Source organism: Apteryx mantelli, chromosome 2 (assembly GCF_036417845.1).
Source record: "Apteryx mantelli isolate bAptMan1 chromosome 2, bAptMan1.hap1, whole genome shotgun sequence".
In the NCBI taxonomy this organism is placed as follows: Eukaryota; Metazoa; Chordata; class Aves; order Apterygiformes; family Apterygidae; genus Apteryx; species Apteryx mantelli.
Genome location: NC_089979.1, coordinates 147,853,992 through 147,877,561, shown reverse-complemented (window position 1 = coordinate 147,877,561; position 23,570 = coordinate 147,853,992). Strand labels below are relative to the sequence as shown.

Sequence of the window (23,570 nt, the reverse complement as noted above, 5' to 3'; positions counted from 1 at the left end):
GTGAAACCTGTTTATTAAATATGTCTTTTTTTTTTAAACCTCATGATACTTAAGCTATTCATATTGATTTTTAAGTACTTGTGCTTCAGCTTGGCAATACATTGGTCAATACAGTTTAAAAGTCAGGGCATAGATTAAAGATATAAATATAATATCTACCCACTAGGTAAGAGAGGAGAAAAGATGATCCATGCATCTGAGTGTGACTGACTTGATTTGGGAAATTCAAGAATGTTTTGAATTCTTACACTGATAGATTTAAACTAAACTGATGATCAAAACTATGATCCTTCCATTTATACCTTCTTTTTCATTTTATTGGCTTTTTCTACTTCTGTATTCTAGATGCATTATTTTAGCACTTTCTAAAAATCCCAAGAAACTGCAAGAACTGCTTCTCTTCTGGTCTGTTGAGCTACCCCCTCTTTATATGAAGGTGAAGTCCCAGTAATTTGCCAGTGAAATATCTTCTTATGAAATAATGAAGAATTTTTCAGACATAAGAATAAAGAGTAATTTAAGTAAAATCAAGGAATTGGGAGTCTTTACCTAACCCAGATCCAGAATTACTTCTGAGCTTCATCTTGTCATATTCACGCGTCCCTTTTAAATAGCAGGTGGACAATGATATATATGCCAGGATTCTAGCAAGTAAGTAGAAAATGTTTCCACTGGTTTGACATAAAGCCCTTACAGAAGAATATACTTATTTGCAAAGCAGGCATATAGTAGCAGTGGAGGGAGGAAACTACTTACTCATCTTCCCCATTTAAAAAGCGAACAACTCCTCCTGTAATAAAGGAAGATGGAAAAGCTGAATTCAGACCATGTTACAATGAGCAATATCGAAGTCAGGAAAAACATCTCAAGCTATTTTTCATCTTGATAGTACACTTTTAAATCAAAAGTATTGGAATCAAGTATTTACAGAAATGCTGTTCAGCACATCAGGACATATCTCTGTATAGCAAAAGAAACATGGTCTTTAAATAAAGCATTTGCAAATTACCCTTCTCCTTTTCCTTCTTTAAAAAATTGGATGAACTTGCCTCTTCTAACACAGAAACAAAGCATATATGAGGATTATGCCAAAATTTACTTAGACAATTACAAGCGCACCCTGTAGTACTCTGAGAACCCAGCTTACAGTAAGGGAAGGAACCGTAGGTATAACAACTGGTAGAAAATATTTCATTATCATTTTTGTAAACACTGTATCGGAGAAAGGTCACCTTACTGACGTTCTTCCCGCAGGCTTCCATACGTTTCACGACAGTCCCATTGGCAGCAAACAAGTTGTCAGACAACAGACAGCTATCACTTGTTTTATTATGAGTATCTTTTTTTCTAGCAGGAAATGCTTTTCTAGCAAGGAAATTTGGGGGGAGGGGAGGTGTTATTACAATAAAACCATATTTTCTTTTCAAATTATAAACATTGATATAGAAATCTGGAGGGTTTTTTTAAATAAAATGCCATTAAAATGCTTTTAAACTTTCTACTTCATCTTTACTGCAAAAGATAATAGCCCAAAAATGTTGAGTGATAATGGAAAGCCCTCATTCAAAATGTCAGACATATGGGGGAATACTTAATCAGGATTAATGACAGAATGCTACCATTACTCTCTGGAAGAAGTGCAAACAAATTGTTTACTGCTTCATTACGTAATTAGCAAAAAGCTTTTTGACTAATAACTTTATTGCTAAAACATAAAAACAACTATACCAAGGCTGAAAATGCAAAGCTTTGTGTCTTTTTGCAGATGACAATATAATTCTAAGAACTTTTTTAGAGATATAACCCAAATATCTGCCAAACACTTCATTTTTTGTAAAATACAAATGCCTACAATAAGTTTAAAAATAAATCAAGCAGTGCAGGCCACACTAATCCGAACACTGACAGCCATGTAATCCTTTGACTTATCAAATGATGCAAGAATCATAGCTGCATGATCAAACTGGGATCTCAGTACTGGCCTTTCCAATGCATACATCATTACAGAATTAATTTATGTTTTATTTGTGCATTAATTTCTACCATTTCTAATGCACAGTGTGTATTTATTGTTAGATATAAACTATTTAAGGAATGAATAAGTGGATGCATTTGGAATGTTGCCCATCTCCCCTTAAATTCAGTGAAAAGGTTTCTAGTTTCTGTAATTGTTGAATACAATAGCATTTGCTTCGCACTAGTAGCTAAATTTACTGAAGCCTAAGGCCACTCATCGCTGAACTTTTACCTAAATTGTTTGAGCCAGTTCGAACAAGGAGATAAGAAAGTAAGAAAACAGCTTCAGCAATGATCAGTGAGTACCATAACCCTGCCTGGAGACAACAGGGAAACCAACCAAGAGTGAAGAAACTCCTACTTGTCAAGCAATCACTGATGCAACAAATCGGAGAGTGGACAAAGAACTTAACCTGTAGGTGTATAAATACCCAGGGAAATTTCCGTTTGGGGGTCCCTTGGAGGAGGCACCCAGCTCAAGCTGCAGTACTAATAAAATCATCTTAAAAGAAGTATTTTTTATCTTTTGGATACAGTGGAAACCTAGAGACGAACCCTCTTAAGGACGCTGGATTGAGCAGTTTCCCTAACAATAATAAAGAGGGCCATTCAGGAATATAAGATCTATAGAAATCCTGGAGTCAAACAAGTTCTCTTCAAACAAGTGGAAGAAAGACCAGACAAGTGATCTCACTGCTGAATTTTCCAACAGTATGTGCAGCCAGCAAGCTGTTCAGATCAACATTTATACCATATTCTGTAGTGGGATCAAAGACTTGAGTAATGCATTTAAAACAGGTTTCAGGATAAATGTTCAATTCCTTCAATCCACCAACATCTCTGGCTCTGTAAGAATGGCACAATAAAAAGGAACTATTTCAAATTCATTCGAAGTATATGATTTATAAAGAGTAATTACAAAGTTTCCACTATGCAGTGTATTAACATCAGTAAAACAATGAATTTAAGTCAGAATACTGAAACTATGCTACCCATGGGGGATATTTATGTTTTCTGAAAGTTAAGACCACTAGCTGCTTCAATATCTCACAAGAAGCTGCTTAATGGAAAATGAAATCAGGCCCAAAGCAAAGGGCAGAGAAAAACAGAGACAACTGATACATAGCTGACAGAATAATGCTTTAGTGCCTCAAACTACTGTATGAATTATAGCAAACAGATTTAGGTATTCCATTCTGCAAGAGCAATAGTTCATGCAAATGAACTAGCAAAAAATCATTAAAAGAAAATGAAGTAAAAGCAAATGAGAAGTGCATATGTAAAAAGAAAATGTATGAAAAAGAAAAATGTCTGAGGATGCAATCAAACTGAAATTTAAGATCACATTTGGGCATATTCTGCATGCTGTAGTTAACCTTTTGTACAGCATTTGAAGTGAAAGAAAATTTTAAATGCAGGAAATCAATTCTAACCATGTAGCTCAAGGAAGAGTTTTTAAAAAATAACCCTATTCATCTTCAGACAAAACATAGTGTCTGAATTCTGTAGGATTTCCTGAGCTGCTCTGGTCTCCCACTAGATTCAGCAGAATGCTGCGATTTAAAATCTCGTAGCCCTTCTATTCCAGCCCCAGCTCAGCTCCCACCTGTGTTCCCATAGTCCACCTGCACAGGTGGGAGCTATGGCCATCTGGGAGCACATGTGCTGCCAGGCCATCCTGTACGGACTTGCTGACCAGAAGCTGCCCCTCATAGTATAAAATGGGCCAAGTCGTGACTGCTCTTCCCTCAGTGAGGGGACAATTCTGGGTCTCGCTCCTCTACCTAGATGACAATTTGCACAGAAGTCATAGAAATGTGATATCTGTAAGGCTTCCATCACTCTGCCAAATTGTCTGAAAAGGAACAGTTGTCTCTCTAGGTGTCTAGTGCCATTTTACACCCTGAGCATCCAAGATACACACAAGACTAGCAAACGTGATCCAGGACCGGCTGGACTCCACTGTCTTTTGGACTGCAAGCTAGAAGCCAGGCAGCAAGTATTACGGTATTGAAAATGACACGATGTTTTTGGCAACTGAATTGAGCTGGCAGTATGAATGTAACAGTGTTGTTTCTCCAAGAAATAAGGCTTAAAAATATATATATTTAATATATCATGTAAGAAAAAAAAACTGAGGAGCAGATAACAGAGTATTTTTTATGGCCCATCAAAATTTTTTTTTTTAGATGTAAGTTGCAAAAATAATGGGACAATATTCCATAATTTTCGTTTACCTTCTAACAAGGTTGTCTCACATTTCTGGATACATTTCCAACTACCAAACATTGCTATAACTAGGTTACAGCTTACTCTTTTATATGGGCACTTTTCTATAGATAACAACAACCATATTTTTAGTTGTTCGGTCTTCTAAAATGCAACATCATCAAACAACGAATTTAGCTATTGTGATCTGCCAGCTTTCCCATCCAGTGAATAAATTCAAGGTAAAAAGAACCAAATAGTTTTATATCTGATAAAAAGTGGAAAAGGGAGATTGTTTAAAAAATAGAAAGAAGAAACTATGATAATCATGAGCATGGAAGATGTGAGCTAACAACACATATGGGCATGATGAAGACTGACATGCCCATTACCAAAGTGAAACAATTTTGGGTAGCAGAAAGTTTAAGTATGACTACATGAAATAAAAATTGACTACACTTCATAGAAAGGGGAAATTCAAGGGCCTCAGAAGAATTGTTAAAATCTGCAGCAATCAGAAGCCTCCATGAGAAAAAGGAATCAGTGAGTTAATGGTAGTTCTAGAAGGCAAGAAAAAAAATGATTAAGTTCTCTTTTCTCCCACACCTATCTAAATTACAGAGAAATTATTTCTAAGTAAGATACAGTAAAAGAAATAGTGAAAAAGAATAGTCAGCTGCAAATTACTGTAGAAGAAAATGGCAGACAAATGAAAACCTCAGCCAATTATGTGACAATCACCAGTCTAGAAGTTGAGGAAGATGCTTCTAGTCACATACGTATCAGACACAAATTTAATGGACAGTCTTTTAGGGACTTGGCCATCTACTGGTGCTTTTACCGTGAGAAGCTGCAACGTGCATAGAAGAGACCTTGCATTATTTTGCTCTGGCATGTCTGGTTTTCTTGGCCTTTGGCTCATATCTGTATTGGCAGATGCAGTTAGCAGCAAGTCCTCTACCCTCAGAGCAGCACTTGAGCCCTCAGACAAATGGGGCAGTCCCCTCTGCACGGGCACCATACGCTAATGGACTTCTGCTTCCTGGGGCTTTTCAGAAGTTTAATGAGCCACATGCTAGTAGGTGGAGGTGATATTAAGGTCTTGATTCAGCTTCAGATATGTATCCAAAATGTAAGTTAATCATTTTGCAACTACATTCCCATTTGTAAAGACAGCAGGCTGGACCAATGTATCTGAAACCATGCTATATACACTGCACTGGTGATTTATACCAGTCGAGGTTCAGATCTTTTATTCATATTTTCAGATTTTATATTTTTCATTAAAGTTTTGCTAGAACAGATATACCAGCCTTTGGTCTAATTTCCAAGCAAGACATCAGGATGGATTTTTTCTTCACTACTTCATGTTTTTAAACATTGCCATTTGCTTGTATTAGAAACGATCCTACAGAGTTTGACCAAAACCACACATCATCTATTACTTGCATCTTATCAAGGTGTTTGTGTGCAGATTTTTGTTCCAGGAACTTTTAAAAGATCATAGAGATGGTGAGGTATAGATAGCAATTAGAATTTCCTTCAAGCAAATGAGGGAGGAAAAGGGGAAGGAAAGAAATACATTTGGAGTAATAGATTAAATCCATTTCTACTTTTTACTGAAGACAAGCAGATAAGCTGGAGGAGTGATGTGTAGAATTAGTGACTGTTTGATTTAATCATTATTGTCAGCATATAACAAAATTTTAAAAATAATGAAAAAGTTATCAACTGAGCATTTAGAGACTTTGCAAAGCCGTTCTGAATTGACAACCACCTAACAAAGTGTCTGTAATATTTATGATGCCAAAGGCATAAAAAAAAAGGAAATTCCATTTCAATTATTTTTATTTTTCATTTTAGTTATAGAAGTACACCTCAGTACCACTGCAGCTTCTCGTAGTTATCAAGTTTTCTAGTTTAGTACCAATATTTTGCACTGCTGGGAGAATATTTATTAGGTAGTTCTCTACCTGAATAAAATCTATACTTGTCAATCAGATACACAGAAACACACTATACATTGATTTTGAGTTGCAGAATTGTAGGCTTCAATTTCAAATTATGAGCTTTTGGCATATTCATTCATTTTGTCAAATTTTCTACAATATATATCAATACAGTATGAGCATTTCACAATATCCACAAAACCCTCACCTACCTTAGGGAAATATTATTATTCCTTCTTTTAGAAGGGTAGAACAAAATTAAAATATTAGAACATTGTCAAATGATCATCTGAAAAAATCTACAAATATTTATCAGTTGTATGCAAATATAGTAAACTGCATCTTTTTAAGCCTACCTATTGATAAACTAAAACAAAAGCACCAAACCCAGGAAATATATACATCCCTTTCAGTGGGATATTGATTTTAAAAACTAATGATGGTACAGAATGGGATTAATCCAATCCAATATGAATGTCTCTGCCTCAGCCAGTCACCCCAAATTCCCTTTATACTCAAGCAACAGCTAATCCATCTAGTCAGAGGAGGGCAGGGCATTAATCACGTCATCCTAATGTTGACATCTAAAATAGGTCCAATGAATCACATGCTGTTTCTTTCAGCTGATTACAAAAGGAGTGTCATGCAACCGGCTTAACCACAGACATCTGTATTTAAATGTCTAAATTTATGAGAGATGAATCTCAGCCACAGTGTCTACGAGGCATTTTTTCTGTTGGTGTTGATTCACTTAGCCCCTGGTTCTTGCTGCAGTCTCGCTGCCCAAGGAGTGGGGTTGCAATTAAGGACTGAGAGAATGAGTGTGAAAATATTGGTTTTTCTGAAACTCATACTTGCCACAGATCATCAGGACTTGATGTCTGCCATTTCTGCAGAAGTATGCTACCCCCTCATGCCTGGGTCTTTAACTGTAAAAGTGTGGTCTGAATGATAGATAAAACAGCACAGATATTGCCCTCTGGATTTTAGATAGCATGTAACCATTACTTGAGGAAATAATTTTGTATTTTGATGAAATAGATGATTAGACTATTTTTTAAATGATAACACTTTGAAGATATCTTTAAATCCAAGATTTCCTTCAAGTAATACATGTTAGAAACCAGCGAGCAAAAACATAAAAAGGAAAATGTTATATGTTACATATTGCTATAAGTAATAGCACTTTCTGTGAGGTCAGTTAAATTGTTTTCACTGAAGAATCAGTAACAAACTTTAGTTTATGTAGTTGTTTCACATAGGAACAGCAAATAAGAAGGAAAAACTTCCAACTGGAAAAAATACTGAGAAAAATCACAAAGATTATCAGAAGAATGAGGTTATAGCAATTGAAACTATCTAATTAATTCTTAACTGTCAAGTTTTTAATCATGATGATACTCTCATTTATTTTTCTTTACCTACATTGGTAACTGTGGTCTAATAAGCACAATTATTTTAAGCATGTGCACAAACCCAGGAGGAGTAGACTGAAATAAACAGTAGCAAATACTTGCACAAAACCGTGGACACTCTTTGCAAGATTTTGGGTGAAGTAATAAATTTTATTGTGGGTTTTGAGGTTTTTACTTTTTTTACATGCTTTCAGGAATACCTTCTGCCCAGTCTTCACACAAACACCAGTTTTTCCAGTGATCCCTTTGCAGTAGGTTTCAGAGAGCACTACCATGACTAACATGCTGGAAGGGCTTCCTGGTATTTCTCTTAGGAAAAATACACCTAAAAAAAAAAGGAACAAGCAATTTAAGCTTAACTTCATAAATGCGGTCCATGGCTATCAAGAATAAAGTTTCCCCCTCTACCCAGGGTGAGGACCCTGACCACTGAACTGGTGGCACTGACAACAGGCAGTGCTGGGGAGGCAGCAGCGAAACGGCCACTGCAGCCTGCTCTGAGCAGGGGTCTGCTTCCCCTTACACGCTGAACTGCATTTTGTCCAAAGGCATCTTCTGGATTAATCAGTCACCCATACAATAAATATATGTTAACTCTAAGCAAAAATAAATTGTTTTCTATTTGAATAGGCAAAAAGAATTTTCCTGGACACTCTGATAAACATAAGTTCATCACGATGGGATCTGTTCTTTAGTTCTCGCAGTATATACTGTCTGATCCCTCCTGTTATACGTTACCTAAGAGGGCTAGAGCTAAACCAGTCTGTCTTTATTTTAGGAAATACATGATATATTCAGATATCAGAAGACATAATTTCATTTCTATATGTAATTTATATAATGAGAAGAAGAAAGCCTGACTACATTGTTTTTAAATGAGACATTTCTACTCAATCATGAGGGGTAAGTAGGTCTGTAACATACCAAGCACACATTTCTTTTCCAGTAATTTATTACCTTAAGAAATAACAGGGTAGGTGATAGTCAAAGAATTGTAGTCAGAGAGCAGCTGCTGCTAAGTATTTCCTCAGTACCTCCACAACTGATAAGTATAATTATTTTCTTTGTGTTCAGTAACTCTCCTACTAAAGATACAAGAATATTAGTCTAATTGGAACTGTATAATGGAAGAAGATCAGCTCCAGCTAATTTTTTTTGACATTTTTTGTCATCTAGATAATACACCTTAACATTAGGTGTTAATGCAGTTAACAAACAATGTTCATCTACTTCTTCTTTCTTTTTTTCTCCTTTGTTTTCAGAAAGGTTCTTAAGCTTGAATTTTTCTCATTACTTTTTAAAGAGATCAGGATCTAAAACCTGTATCATAGTCTAATATGGGGGCCTGAAAATTCCTTCAGTTCCTTGTGCCTTCCTGTGAGGTCTTGGAATGATCCAATGCAATAGTATCTATTTAAAATTGCTGCTGGAGCCAGAGAGCTGAAACTTGAGAAGACGCATTAAAATTCTTGGTTTTGTTAAGCCACCCCAAGTTTCTCTTTTCCAAAATACAGAGCTAATGTTTGGAGAAATACGTGTAGCATAAGTCCAAGATGCAAGCAGGTAGAGCAGCAGCATGACATTCAGAATTATTTTTTCCTACCAACATGAAGAAAAAGTAATTTTAGTGCCACATTGTTTGAAACTTTTCAACAGTTTATTAAGTCAAAAAGACCTCTCACTGATACTTCCCTCTGTTCACTAGAACAGAAACAAACATAGCTCCTAACAGCACTAGCCTTGCAATCAGTCCTCTCATTGATTTTGCGTTGCTGTCTGACGCTTGCCCAGAGAGAGGTGTTACGTTACTGAATTATGCTTCTGAGGACTGGGATCACGTCTAACACACGAAGATCCGGGACGTCGCTGTTGCAAGCGTCACCTCCTGCCCCAGCTCGGAGGAGAAGGACGGGCGCCTGGCTCTCACCTCAGAGACGCAGCCTGGCTGCGGCAGCCATGTCACAGGCAGCAGCTGGATACAGAAGGGGGCGGCTCAGACCTTTCGCTGCTCCCAGGTGCGTTCAAGCAGGACAACGGCGAAGCAGTCATGACAGGGAAGGCAAGGAATGGGGTTAATTATTCTCCTTCTTATCTAGCAGTTTGCTTTGCAATGAAATAAACATGTTCTTACTAAGACAAAGGAAAAAAGAAATAAACAGGAAAAAAGTTGCTAGCTTTCTGGTTGAGATTTGACTATCATTACACCTTTAACTGTTAATAGCAGGACTGAGAATAGTCAAAGTATTCATTTCTTCATAAATGAACAGAAGAAGATTAAAAGCCTCTTCACTGCCCACTAAAATGATGACTAAGCTTCGTTAGCAGGAACGGTGATGTAGGGTAACTGAGTCAATTCAGTAACTGACTCAGTAAAGAAAAGCAATCACAGCCTGGGGAAGACTGAATGTGTAAATGTAGTAATTCTTTTTCCCAAACATTTCCACTACAGATGAGAGCAATAAGATGAGTCAGCTTGCTGCCCAATAGCAAATATGACAACTACTCTTTTAATGTTAACAGTTCTATTGGGGCTGATCCCTGATTCTGGAACACATGGGCAGATCCACAGGCTAATTCATAACCACTTTCTGCCTATGCACAGGGGAAAGCACAAAGCACACTTATTCTGTGACCACGGCATGTCACAGACTGAACTTACCTTTTTTCTTTCTGTTGCTAGTGTGACCTTAAGGAAGGAGGTGTTGAGAAAGATCAGAATTGCAAGAACTGCTCATCAGAAGCAAATGGAAATAACAAACAGAAAGCAGCATGGAAACTACATCAGCGTACAGGAGCGGGACCACAAACTTCCTCCTTGGCTGGTGAGAGCAGCGCTTCCACACATCACGGTTTCACCAGACATGTCCTGTAACTTCTGCAGTTTTGTCAGGCTACTATAATCGTTTACATTTGTGCAGGGTTTCTAGGACATCTCAACAGCCTGTCTAGAGTAACTATGCAATAGGCTCAATTAGGCTGCTCTTTGGAATGCGGGGGTTTCTTATACTTTTTTTTTCAAAATTTCCTCAAATTTCTATAATGCTTGAATTACCAAGCAGTTCAGTGCTCCTGGGAGATACTGGACTTCTTGCAAAAAAAGAGACTTCAGAAAGGCTTGTATGACCCAGTGGAATGAGACAAAATTTCAGATAGTAAATGCACCAAAAATGTAATTTTAAAGGGACCAGAATTATTCAATCATTTGGTGATTACTTCTGGCTTTCACCAAAGTAGATAATTTGGCTGGAAGGCAAAGCTTATCTGATATTTTCTCATGCAATCTTTTCAGAAAAAGTGCTTATATTTTGCAGCTTAGCTATCTTATTAGGAAAAACATTGAAATTATTTATTTAACCCTACCATGAGTTCAGATTAAAAGGACTGCTTTAGTTAAACCCAACATAAATAGTTAAACGTTCTGTTCAGTCACTGAATTGTTGATGCCGTTGTCTCAGTTCTGCTCTCTGTCCTGATTCTGCAAGTTAATAAAGTTATGAACTCAGTAAATAAAACTGAACTCACAGTGGCAACATGCACATGATAGTAGGAGATTTGAGACAGAGAGGAGGAGGGAGCAATATCTCTCAAGGCAGCAGTGTCTAAGGAAGGAATACATGGATTAGAATTAACCCCCCCTTAGCAGTTCTACTGCGCCTGTCAGCCTTAGTTGTCCCAGCAGTTTCTAATGTCACCATTCCCTATTGTTCTGATCAGGAAACAGGCCAGAGAGGTGTAGCGACATTTGCAGACCAAGTCAGTGTCACTACTGGGAACAGATACTGTTTCTAACATGAGGATTTTAAATTCAGTCATTACAGTAAATCTTTTCCTAATTATTTGACTCTTTAGAAGTGATCAAGAAACTGTTTACATCTCTAAAAAATGTATTAATCTTTAATAAATTCACTTGCTGTGGAAAATGTACTTGTTAGTCCAAGGGGAATAGAAAGAAAAGGAAAATTTGTTTTAATATTTCTTTTATCTCTACTACCTCAAAAGCTATTCTTCATTGCTAGCAACAGCAATTTCTTGGAGCAGTACAAAACACAGATAAAATCTTCAATGTGACATGCTAGGAAATAACATTTCAGCAATCTCACCCTGCATTCTCATCCTTAAAATTACTTGGCTCCTGTATGCATTAGTTAGCCTTTAGCAATCTGACTGCAGGCTTCAAACTAAAAACAAAACTCCAAAGATTTTCCTCACTGTAGTTTTTCTGTATGGCAAAACAGTAATATGAGTTTTCTGAGTATCACTTTAATTTACAAGGTTAATATAAACATATCAATACAGACAAGCACTGGTCTATATGCTGCCCATAATTTATGCAAAACTGCTACTGACCATCTAACTGTGGAGATCCATACAAAGAAGCGTTGTATGGCAGATAGAATAGTTTATAATGGCAGCCTGATGATACGAACCGTACAGTTGAGGTTTGGTTATTGCCCCAGGTCTGCTGGGCCGGACTGCTGCAGTTTGTATTCCCAGGAGCAGCCTGGGCTGGGACTAAGGAGGCGGCAAGGGCCCAGGGCTGGGAGAGCTTCACACTTACTGTTCTTGCAGAGGTGAGGCCAAGCTACTTGATTCCTCCAATACTAACAGTCCATATCAGTTTATGTTTTCCAATTTTTCATTTCAGGGAGGAAAGGTAGAGGCGACAAAGCCAAGACTCTCCTTTATGAGGTCCACAGGCTAAGGCTGTGGACAAACCTCTCTCCATTCACACAGCTCCCCCCATCATTAGGACGCCTGCTAAAAACTCCTCCAAAAAATTCACAAGGCACAATCATCAGCTCCTTCTTCTATATCTCTGATTTAAAAAAAATCTTCTTACCATAGCCTAGGAGCTCCAGCATGCATTTCCAGCTTTACGCTTGAAAGCTTTCTGAGAAGTCTGCCATACATTTCTTTTATAGTGTGAAGAATCTCTGCTGTGCTTAACCAGTTCTACATTAAATAATAGAAGCAACACCCCCAGCCACCCCTCAGACGGTATCCCATGCCGCTCAACTGAAGGTTTTTACAAAAGAATGCACCACTCCCTCCTCAGACATCAATGAATCCAATGAAAAAAGTTATTTTGTACAGAGCTTTGACTACAACTGTTTCAAATAAGCAAATAACCATCTGAAAGGCTATATCATAAAATATGTACATTTTAAACTTAGTGAAATCCAGTTAATGGATCTTTTTCCCCTGTTTACTTAGCATGCCCATTTTACAGCACCTCTGTAATCTAAAATAAATAAGAGTAAGAAAATTCCACAGTCTATTTCTATATATTAGAATTATCTGTATGACAAGCAACTTTTAGAAAGGACGTAATAGTAGTTTCAGAAAGTACTCCTGCGGCAACTGTTCCCTAGTACTCATGACAGTGAATTCCATCTTTTGAAATTTACTATGTCCCATATCCCTCACCTCTATTCCCCTATTTTCCTCTCAGTCAGGATTAAAAAAAAAAAAAATCATTAAAAATTAAATAGCTGAACTGTGGGATCTGTTACATTTTGTGGCATGCAACAGCACAGAGACCACGCAGAAAAATATATATTTCTTGGAAGCTGTAGGGAATTGTAGGGAATGATGAAAAGTGGGGTAAGCCAAAAAAAAGGCTGTTATGCTTGCATTCTAGGAGAAAGGTGGGGGTAGCATTCAAGAAGACCATGAAAATTTATTATGTACAAACTTTACTAAGGGAGTTGTGCTCTCTTATGCTGGCACCTGACAGAGATAGTCGTGCCTGTGTTTGACACTGTCGGATATCTGTCCTTTCTGGCTGCCTTTTCTGTTTCCCAGCCCGCCTAGGAAGGGAGATAATGGCTGCTTCAGAGACAAGGAGTAAATGCGTACAGCTGAGAGCGAGTCTGGATGCAAGAGCAAATAAAATAGGAGGGACGGAGGGTGAGGATACTGAATCTGACCCAAGTCAAATTTGAATTCAAGCCTGTGAGCGAATATACTGAGCCAGGAAGCCCCCATGAGGCTCTCCTCATATGCATTCTGTGTTGCTGTCCTCTGAGCAGCTAATTTCAATCACATCAGAGAGGTCTTTTAAGCCTTGGAGAGTTGTGCCTGCAAATAACTCCTAACTGCTCTAAAGCTTTCCGATGCATAAGTTATAACTTCAGACCTTTCACATGACATTTTCTTCACATTCTTTCATATAGCTTTTACTAGTATAGGAAAGGGTTGAATAAACATTTCGCTATGAGAAGTGAAAGGGAAAGCAAGTAGCCAGTTTGGGAAAAGAAAATGTACTGAGCCATCGACATTCATACATGACTTCCTGAGTAAGAAATACAATATTATCACTCTAGTCTACTTTGTCTTAACTCTCACTTCCAAGGTAATGGTTACATTAAGATGGCTCTGTCCTCAGAGTAGGGACTATCTGTTAACTTCTTCCTGAAGCCTACCCTGAACATCCCAGAGCAGATTCAAAACATAAGTAGCAATGAAAATATTAATACGTTGGCTCTAGCTTAAATTTTTTATGAACAATCCAATCAGTTTTACAAAACATACTTTGCAATACTTTCAGCATTAATAGACCTACTAGTTAACTTTTGGAACTATTGCATGTTTTTGGTTGGGTTTGACAAAGATGGAAAGTCTTAATTTGCTCACAGAAGGTAGTGGAAGTATTAATAAGTTTAAAACAAGCAAATAAAATCATTTTTTCACAACTGTATCTGTTTCTCCTCCTCTTTCCTTATCTGACTGAAGAAAGATATAAACCTAAAGGGAAAGAGAGAGTGACAAAGAATACACATGCAAATACACCTGTTTGCTCATTTTGTTCATTTTTTAATCACAATTTAAAGTTTATGTATAATACATTTGAAAGGAGACAGAGTCCCTGCAGACAGGCACACTCTGCTATCCTGTGAAACTCAGGACAGCTGCATATAGTTGAAGCCTGCACACATTTTAGACGAAGCTCTTTTTACAGAATGCACCCACCAACAAGCAAGACCACCAGAGAGCCCTAGGGCCCACCCTAAAGCTATTCTTTATACATTAGGTGGTATATACAATGAAAATAAAACAGGTTTTACTATTTAATATCCAATCAGTGTTTAAAAACGCATGCTCAATGTTTATATAGCTTAAACAGCACTCAAATTTCAAACAATTATAAATCAGTAATTTCGATGACTCTCAATGCCCAAACACAAAAGCAATGTTGTTTGGCTGTGGTCTGTTTTTAGCAGAACCTGCTGAAGGGTCATAACTGCTGAAAAACACACTCCGTAATTCAGTAAAGTATACTTAAGATATAGATATTAGAACCAATATGGTATATTTACTCTTAACAGGTTATCACACAAACATGACCTAAATTTTTCCCCAAGTGATGGAAAACTACTACATTTTGCTTCCTTTCTGAACTTGATTTAATTGTATTGTTTCCCTTTCCTGGTGTTTCATTAAATTACTGGTGATGACCAGACCATCTTATTCTAGCATGTGAGATCTTTGCAGTTTGAATCATCCATTATACAGTATGATTAGCTGACAAAGTAATACACTGATAATAATGGATAATCATTGATTGGTAACAGGGGTAAGAATCTACAGCTTCAGTGGAGGGGTCTTCAGAACTAAAGGAATATTTTTGGTTATTAATTTAAAACATTACTTGCAAACAGCAACAGCAAATTCTGTTAGAAATCTCATTATACAACTACAGATATTGTCAGGATATCTGCTAAATGATGAATTCATTCTAAACTGAAAAAGGAGCTGACTGCATATCAATCATTCCTGCAATCCTTGCTCTACAAAGGTGTGAATGCCTTTTACAGATGCTTGACATCTGTAATTTTCAGTTTGTAGCAGTTTTTTCTAGCTTTTAATTTTTATTGCCTCCAAGATATTCAATCTCAAAGTTTGCTGACCTCCAGCTTGCAGTTTTAAAAATGAGAATCTTTAAGGTAACAAGCTGGAAATTCAAAGAGCAGATTGAAGTCAGGTATCGAGTCTGAAAGGCTGACCATTTGGAGGGTCTTTCCTTTATATCTTTGTATGACATATGCTGTGTCTTATGCTTTCAAAGCATATGTTGCTGTCATAAACCTGTTGATAAAAATATGCATCGAATAGTAACTTCATTTTGAGCTGCATTTCCAATTATATCGATACTTTTCATCCTCTAAGTCATGAGCGAGAACAAAAACTTGAGTTTTTTTAACCAGAATTTTATATGATTAATTTTATCAATATAATATCTCACAACTCTGAAATAAAAATATCTTACTCTAGCCATTTTCAACCAAACATTTATATATAGAATATGGTTTCAACTAATCTATGTAAGAGGCGAACTGTTCTGTGACAATACAGAGAGCCCTTCCTCCACGTCAACAGTTTATAATAGATATGCTAATACTCTCTATATTTTGATGGCAGATGGAAGGAAAGGTGAGCTAGAAAAATAGGCTGAGGATCCTAAATTAAAATATAATGAAGTTTATCAAATATCTTAAAGTCTTTAAACCTTAAAATCATGATGGAGCCAGGCAGCATTCCACGGTATGGTACATTGGATGAAAAATTGATAGAAAGGAATTGTATTTTACAAAGGAATGCAGAGGAACTGATGCAAAGGAATTACTTCTATTTCTAGAGGAAGTGAGTGAGATCAGATAAGATTATGGCATGATATTATTGAATAAACAAGTTTAAATCTCAGAAAAAAGATCCATCTTTTACTTCACAAGTCCAGTTCCTCTAGACTTTTATCCAGTATTCTGGAAGGAAGAACAGATAGTAGGACTGGAGCAGGCATAAACAATTTTAAATATGTATTGTCTATACTTACACTGCTTTCAGGTTATTAAGAGCTTATTTATGTGGAGGAAATAGTTCAAAATGAACAAGGCATACAATAGAAAGCATTAGTCGCTTGTTTGTGAATAGCATTCACAGTTATCACACTCAATGTTATTAGGATAGCCAAACTGATTAATCTGATCTTCAGTTCCACTGTAACATACAAGTCTTGAAAAGAAAGATCAAAATCATCTATTTTTCCATGTAGAAGGTTGTTTCACTTAGAAGTTGGGAAGGGAAGGATAAAGCAAAGAAACCATACAGCAATACACGGAAAACTAGAAAAAACAACCAGAGAATGACAACTGAAAAAGAGAAGAATTCAGCATCAATTTCTAGGCACTATCTATAAAATACCACCATGCATAGCTGAGCTGTACCTAAAATTTCCCTCCTGCAAAAAACAAACAAACAAAAAGCTTGTTTTCTTTTGCTGCACTGTCCTTGTTCAGAGGAAGGAAAACACAGGTCTAAATGAGAGAAGAATAAGATCTCTGAACTATAGCTGGTTGTTGAATTCAAACTATAGTTGGTAAAACTTGTTCTCCACAACATTTGATTGACCCATTGATCACGCTACATGCTTCAAAAACCTGACACGGTGCAGCAAAAATCTTTTTAAGGTTATTTATAAACAGTATAAAGCATTGAACAACTGTTAGAGCTAGGAGATTCACACATCAAACCACAACGAATGTGACAGCTCTCCATTGGAAGTTCAAATCTCCAAGAGGCTAAATTAAAGGTTTTTCTATAACAAAGAACTGAACAGAGTGAGTATATCGGTTGTTTTTGAGCTTGACATTAAGCTACAAAAGAGCTGAGCAGGAAGATTTTGTGTGGGTTTTTTTGTTTGTTTGTTTTGTCTGTTTAGTAAACACCAGGGTTTTGATCTTACGTATATTTCTCACACCAATTCCAAATGTATAAATGAAATAGAACTATTGCTTTCAGTTATCTTTAATAAAAGTACACTTAATACCTGTTTTTCCCACTGTGTTTTTGCATTTAAGACTGAGCCTAAATTTGAAACAATGAGAAATGTACCTGTGCATTTTGGAATTTTGTTTTGGAAAGTAGAGAGTTGAATAGCTTCTAGTTGTGTTCTCCATTCTTCCAAAATGGAATTTCTACTGAGGACATTTTTTACATGCTTAAATTCAAGGTTTCCTACATCACTCACCTGTGTGCATGCACATTGCAGGGGGAAGGTAGAAGGGAAGGCTTATGTGTTTGCAAGGGCATTGCTTTTTTCCTGCATCTCTCTCACTTCCGACCAAAAGGAGAAAAGCCAAGACAGGATGCTACTTTCTGTGAAAGTTACTTAATGGTTAATTTTAAGCCAAATCAGCTCCCCAACTCATCATTTGGTCACATGAGTGCTTAAACTGATGCACTGGGCACAGAGTCACAACCGCAGCTGAAGTTGCCTAAGTGGGTAAGCACTGGCACGTGTTGCCTGGAGAGGTTATGATACAGACCTGAATGGACAAGGCTCTAAGCAACCTGACCAAAGTTTGAAGTTGGCCCTACTTTTGACAGAGTTGGACTAAACAATCTCCAAATGTATCTTCCAGCCTAAATTATTCTGTGATTCTTGTTGCCACAGAACAGTACCATCCAACTGAAGTAGACTTCCACATTTCTTCGCCTGTGCACAACAGATGCACTTATACCTCTGAGGCCCTTTCCCTCCTCATCCTCTCCCACTCATCCCTCAGCATGAAGTCAGCATCTTTCCGCATTCCTGCTCAGATACCCTTTAAAATAGTCAGTGAAGCAGACATCTGGTTTTGAACAATTGCTGAACAAGGTATGGTATCAGGCAGTCAATGAGGCTAAGAAAATGCTCTGAATATTCATTAACAGCTGAAACTTTCTGGAGACATGAGACACAATGAAGGTTTAAAATAGCACTTCAGTTTCTGGCTACTAGAAGTGAGTTCAAGGAAGAAAGGAAGAGAGCCACAAGAAGCTTTATTTCTGCAAACAGGTAATTCTGAAATGGCTGATGCTTACTAGGAAGAGGCTAATTACAAAATTGAATTGCAGAAAATTCAGAAGTGTTGTGCTCCATGCAGAAAATGAAATGTGAGGCACACTTAAATAGATAGTATGAAGAGAAGTGAAGGCTGAAAAGGCAAGCTCATGATTTTTAAAGATAACCTAAAAGAGATCAGATCAAAAATGAAGAGTGAGACAAAAATCTTTGAGAAGTGTTAGATCTGGAATAAAATTTTAAGAAAATAGTAAAAAATATGCCAATCAATTGTCACTCAACCAGAAATGAAGCTTGTGATGTACAGAGCAAGATACAACACTATGAACATAACAAAAATTCCAAAATGCTACCAGAAAAAAGAGAACAGAGGCAGAAAGACATGCAGTGGTTAACACGGCAATCAAAACAAGACAGAAAGGCACACAGAACAATAAATTGTGGCAGACTCCCATCCTAAGAATATGCCCATCATTTGAAAATCAAAGTAAACAATAAGGAGATTTGCATGATTTTGCAAACCCAGGCAAGCATTAGCAGAGTATAAGCAGCCTGAACAAGGCTGGAAACAACACTAACATGTTGGAAGGAATGAACAACGTTGCAGTAAAAAGTGAATGGGCTATCAATTTTAAAGGAAACAGAATGCTAATTTCAAATTTGACTGAGATGAACAATCTACTGTTATCAAGAGACAATAATTGTTACCCTTGAGAGAAAAGCCACAGGTAAAGAGATGAAACTTAAATGTTATAGAAAAGATTTTATCCCCAACAGAAGTTTATGAACTAAATGAAAAGGTAACTAAGGCAATGGAAAAGGTGCAATCTATACAGTATACTGGAGAGGAGGGAAAAAAAATCTCTAGAGTAAAAGATGTGTCATGATCCATACTTCATCATTGGGGAGCACTGATGAGATGGGATGAAGTCAAAACAACTACAGGAAGAGTTTGAGGATGTTTCTTTGGGTGAAGGCCTGAGAGAGCCCATTCAGGTCATGATCTTCTGGCACAAAGAGTAGATGAGGTATATATTTTATGGGGGCTCACTTTAGCTGTGACTCATCAGCTGAACTCAGATATGAAACCAAACAGATGTCTGGCAGCTTTCTCACCTCCTAGCAACTTCTGAAGCAGTGGCCTGACCTTTTACCAAGTTCCTGTTTGGTTCTGCACTGCATGATTTGACCCACACATGTTTAATTTGTTTCTACTTCATCAGAATTCCAACTGCAATAAAAATAAGTCTTACAAGGATGCCTAGTTAAATGTTTGTTGTGTACAATTTTTGTAACTAGCCAGTTCATCACACAAAGACATTTCACAGTCACCATGGGGAAGAAGAAAAAAAAAAAGTGCTTACAATAAGTTAGCATCACACCCAGCCACACGGGATGATTGATACTTAAATACTACTTGGAAGTGAAGAGTATATATAGGGATAGGATATTATCTCTGTGTTTCTCCAATGAAAAATTCTTTAAAATTTATATTTCTAAGTAGTAAATAGGAATTTTATTTAAAAATAAGTGTAATTCTACTCTCAAAAGCATTATTAAAAAAAAAAATCAGTTGTGTTCAGAATGTCAGTACCACCTGAAAAGGACACAATAAAGTGATAATTGACCTTGACAGCTAGAAGTATCCTGCTTTTCCTTGGAACATTTAACTCATAGATGCAGTCAATTACTTTCAGGTAATGCCCTCTTCAAGGGGCTTATTGCTCAGTTCTTTTGGAACAAAATACATTTACTAGCCTGAATTAAGCCTGTTTTCCTGAAGTTCTAATGGTATTTTAGCGCAATTTTAGCAATATTAAAATTCTCTCTGATCATGTATTACGCTTTAAAAAATAAAGCCAACTGACATCTCTGTTTAAAAGCTATCAATTATTTATGAATCTTGTAAGTCATTGTCTCATAACTCTGCATTCATTAGTATGTATACTAAAATAGATTTATAGGTTCAATGGCTAGATTTTACTTCTCAGACTATAAATGAATTGGCTAACTTTTAAATTAAACCTGTATAAATACCTCATAATTGATGGGGAGAGTCTGTGGCTCTTTGGCTTAAGCCAGGAACACTGGCAGAGTGAAAACAAAGCATGGTGTTATGCCATGTTTTATTATTCTGTCACTACAAGAAAAAACTATATAATCTCTGCCGAGGAATCTTAGAGTTTGTGTTCAGTGCTGAGAAATCCCAGTTGACAAGAAATCAATAGAACAACAACTGAAAAGAAAGAGACTGGAATGTAAAGCCAATGGCTCAAACCTGGGTCCTTCATCTATTACTTGTGCAGCACAATTAAAAAACTCAAGTTCCTTTTACTCCCAAAGACGCTTCTAAATTAGGCACACAGTGAAAGGCAGACTCAGATTCACATAAGGCAAAAATTGTCTGACCTTAGAATGAGTGCTTTTCCCCCCTCCTTATTTCAACTCATTTATAGTCAACCTTTTCTTAGAAAGGTTCCTGGAATCTATATGGAAACTATCCAAAAAGTCTTTACTGAATAGAATAGGCAATCAAACCAGCAGCTGAAGTAAGAAGGTACCATATTTAATTGCTTATTATCCAGATATACACAATTCATGTTCATGTAAGATCCCATTTTTATTGCAGCTGAAAAGCAAAGCAGAGATCACAGGAAGCAAGAATAACTTCCTAAATACTTGCAGAGAATCAATGTTTGGAATTGCAGCCAGTCCAACACTGTGCTCCTTTACTTCTAATTATATAGTACTGTAAAAAAGAATGAGTACTGATGGGTTGCGTATCCTACTCCAAGTCCCAAAACATTTCCTATAGTGTGTTTATTCTCATAGAGGCAATTGGATTTAATTCTATAGTAATTACTTCCTAATCTTCCTCCGGAACAGAAGTATATTACATTCCTTACTTAAAACAAAACAAAAATAAAAAACAACCCCCTCCCCCCCAAACACACACCTGATTCCGTCAAGTAGATGCTGTCTTGCAACTTACTGAGAAAGAGCAAAGGGAAAATATTGTGAGAGTTAGCATTAATATTTGAAAGGTGCCAAGTCCAATAGTAACTATTTGACTGGAAAAGCAGTTGAAGGGCTTAAGAACAGAATGTTTGGGCCTCGGTAGGATCAATATTCATTATGTTTAATATTCATTGAACAGAGGAGAACATATATCTGCATCAGCTTCTATTACACATCAGGGAAATATATACACTTTTTTTACCTTAAACATTCAGTTATTTGTATTTTCCTACCACATTTTTCTTCAACTGGCTTCTTTAGCCTGTACCTCATCGTAGTGTACACAGTTGAAATCTATACCAAATTTGTAGTTATGCCATTTCTTAAAAATTCATTCAAAGTTTTTCCAGATACTGGAGTTTGAGTACTGCTGGTGGTTAAGGTTATTTTGTTGTCAAATTTTAAAGCTTGACCAAAAAATGCTTTTTCAGTACAAGATTAGGACATCAAATTCCCAAGCCAACCTGATGCCAACTTCCTTTTTAACTCTGATCAAACTAGTTAACCTCCTGCTTTAGTTTTCTCATCTATAAAATGGGATAATACCACAAAACAGATTTGGGAGAAGCAGTTGTGAAAAAGACAAACAATCAAATAATTCAGTGAAAACAATTCTTACAAAATACAATCTTGAAAAATAAAGGAAGTGACTTTTTGGGAGGAGGAGGGGGGGAGAAGAAAATGGCCACATTTTTTGTTTAAATGGTCACAGGTTTTGACCATTATTCTTAGCCACCTTCCAAAATTTTCTTAAGTTACTATTAATTTTAGCACCATCATTTTTGGAACATGTATTCTGAGATTCTTTGAAAGAACTCAGTACTTCAGAGGTTTTCCTGACCAGTCAGGACCTTTTAAATCATTTAATTCCTAAAGACCAGTGGTTACTTCAGAAAATTTTAAGCAATGCCTTCACTACTTTTTACCTTCCTACCTTTCATTTAAGCTACCAATGTCTTTGCAGGTAATAACGGCCATTTCTGGAGAATAGTGGAGTGAGATCGAAGTCATCTCCAAAGCCAGAGCTATTCCACCTTGCTCTTTGCGTATGCACTGTATTCATCACCCGCCATTATACAGAAGTGCCACATGTAGGACTTGGGAGATAGCTTCTTATGCCTATCTTAGGGCTGGAAAATCCAGCCACAGAAAGCGCATACCTACATAATCACAGTGTGGAAATCTACATCTCAGCTTTCTTAGAAACTATGTTCCAAAATTGACGTTTATAGTTTTTAAGACATTTTTATGCCTGAACTAGTAAGTCTACCTGAGCAGCTTTTGGAACAGGATGATATATCACCCTATAGACCCAGAGCACAGCTGAGCACAGCATGACTGCTTGCACCCACTCCAACAGACATGTCTAAAGTTTGATCCACAAAACTCTTCTTTACAACTTGTATGCAAGCTTTTTCTGCAACTAGCTATGAAAGAAGTGCTGCAGGAACAGAGAGCGAGTTTCAAGACACTTTTGCTCATCAATTCATTAATATACTTACAGAAGAGCTGAAGGAAATTACTGTCCTGTAGACTCACTCCCTCCCCAGCACTCAAAACCCTTCACCATTTATTTTCCTTTTTAGTATGGAGACCAGCATTTAGGACCATGCAAGTCAATTCCACCTGTAAAAAGGATTGGCTAGCAGTAACATTAATTGTTGACATAAAATGAAGTACTAAGTATTTGACATGAGTAGTGTCCATGTGTATAGTCTATAGTAATAATGTAAACAGTTTTGGAGAAAGGCTGTATAAAGGGAAATACACAAAATATTTAAAGTGGGGGAAATTCACCCAGCTCATAAAATATATAGAGAGAATTATAGCTTCCCTTTTGTATTTATATAAGATTGTTTTTTATTTTTTTCCTCTTGTGCATAATTTAAAGCATTTTACAGAAAGTTAATTTAAATTCTGTCTGCATGCTGCACAGACGTGAGGTGGACAATGAAAGACTCTCGGTGGTACTGCACATTGGGACTGTTGCTATTTTAGGCACTGCTCACTGTTAATACTTGGAACTAAGACCTAAACCTTGCAACAAGTGGCCAGTTTACCTCATTTTGGCTTTCACATGCAGTAAATCTATAGGAAATGCTTCAAGTCATCATCATGGCT

The 23,570-nt window shown here is 36.8% G+C and overlaps 1 long non-coding RNA gene across 1 annotated transcript; it reads right to left on the bottom strand.

Moving 5' to 3' along the window:
- Positions 1–763: 763 nt before the first annotated feature.
- LOC106489980 (uncharacterized) lies at positions 764–9,557 on the bottom strand. The gene is made up of 3 exons (XR_001293510.2): positions 9,516–9,557; positions 7,789–7,913; positions 764–790 (listed from the first exon to the last, which is right to left on the bottom strand). It is a non-coding gene; the product is annotated as an uncharacterized lncRNA (long non-coding RNA).
- Positions 9,558–23,570: the final 14,013 nt, after the last annotated feature.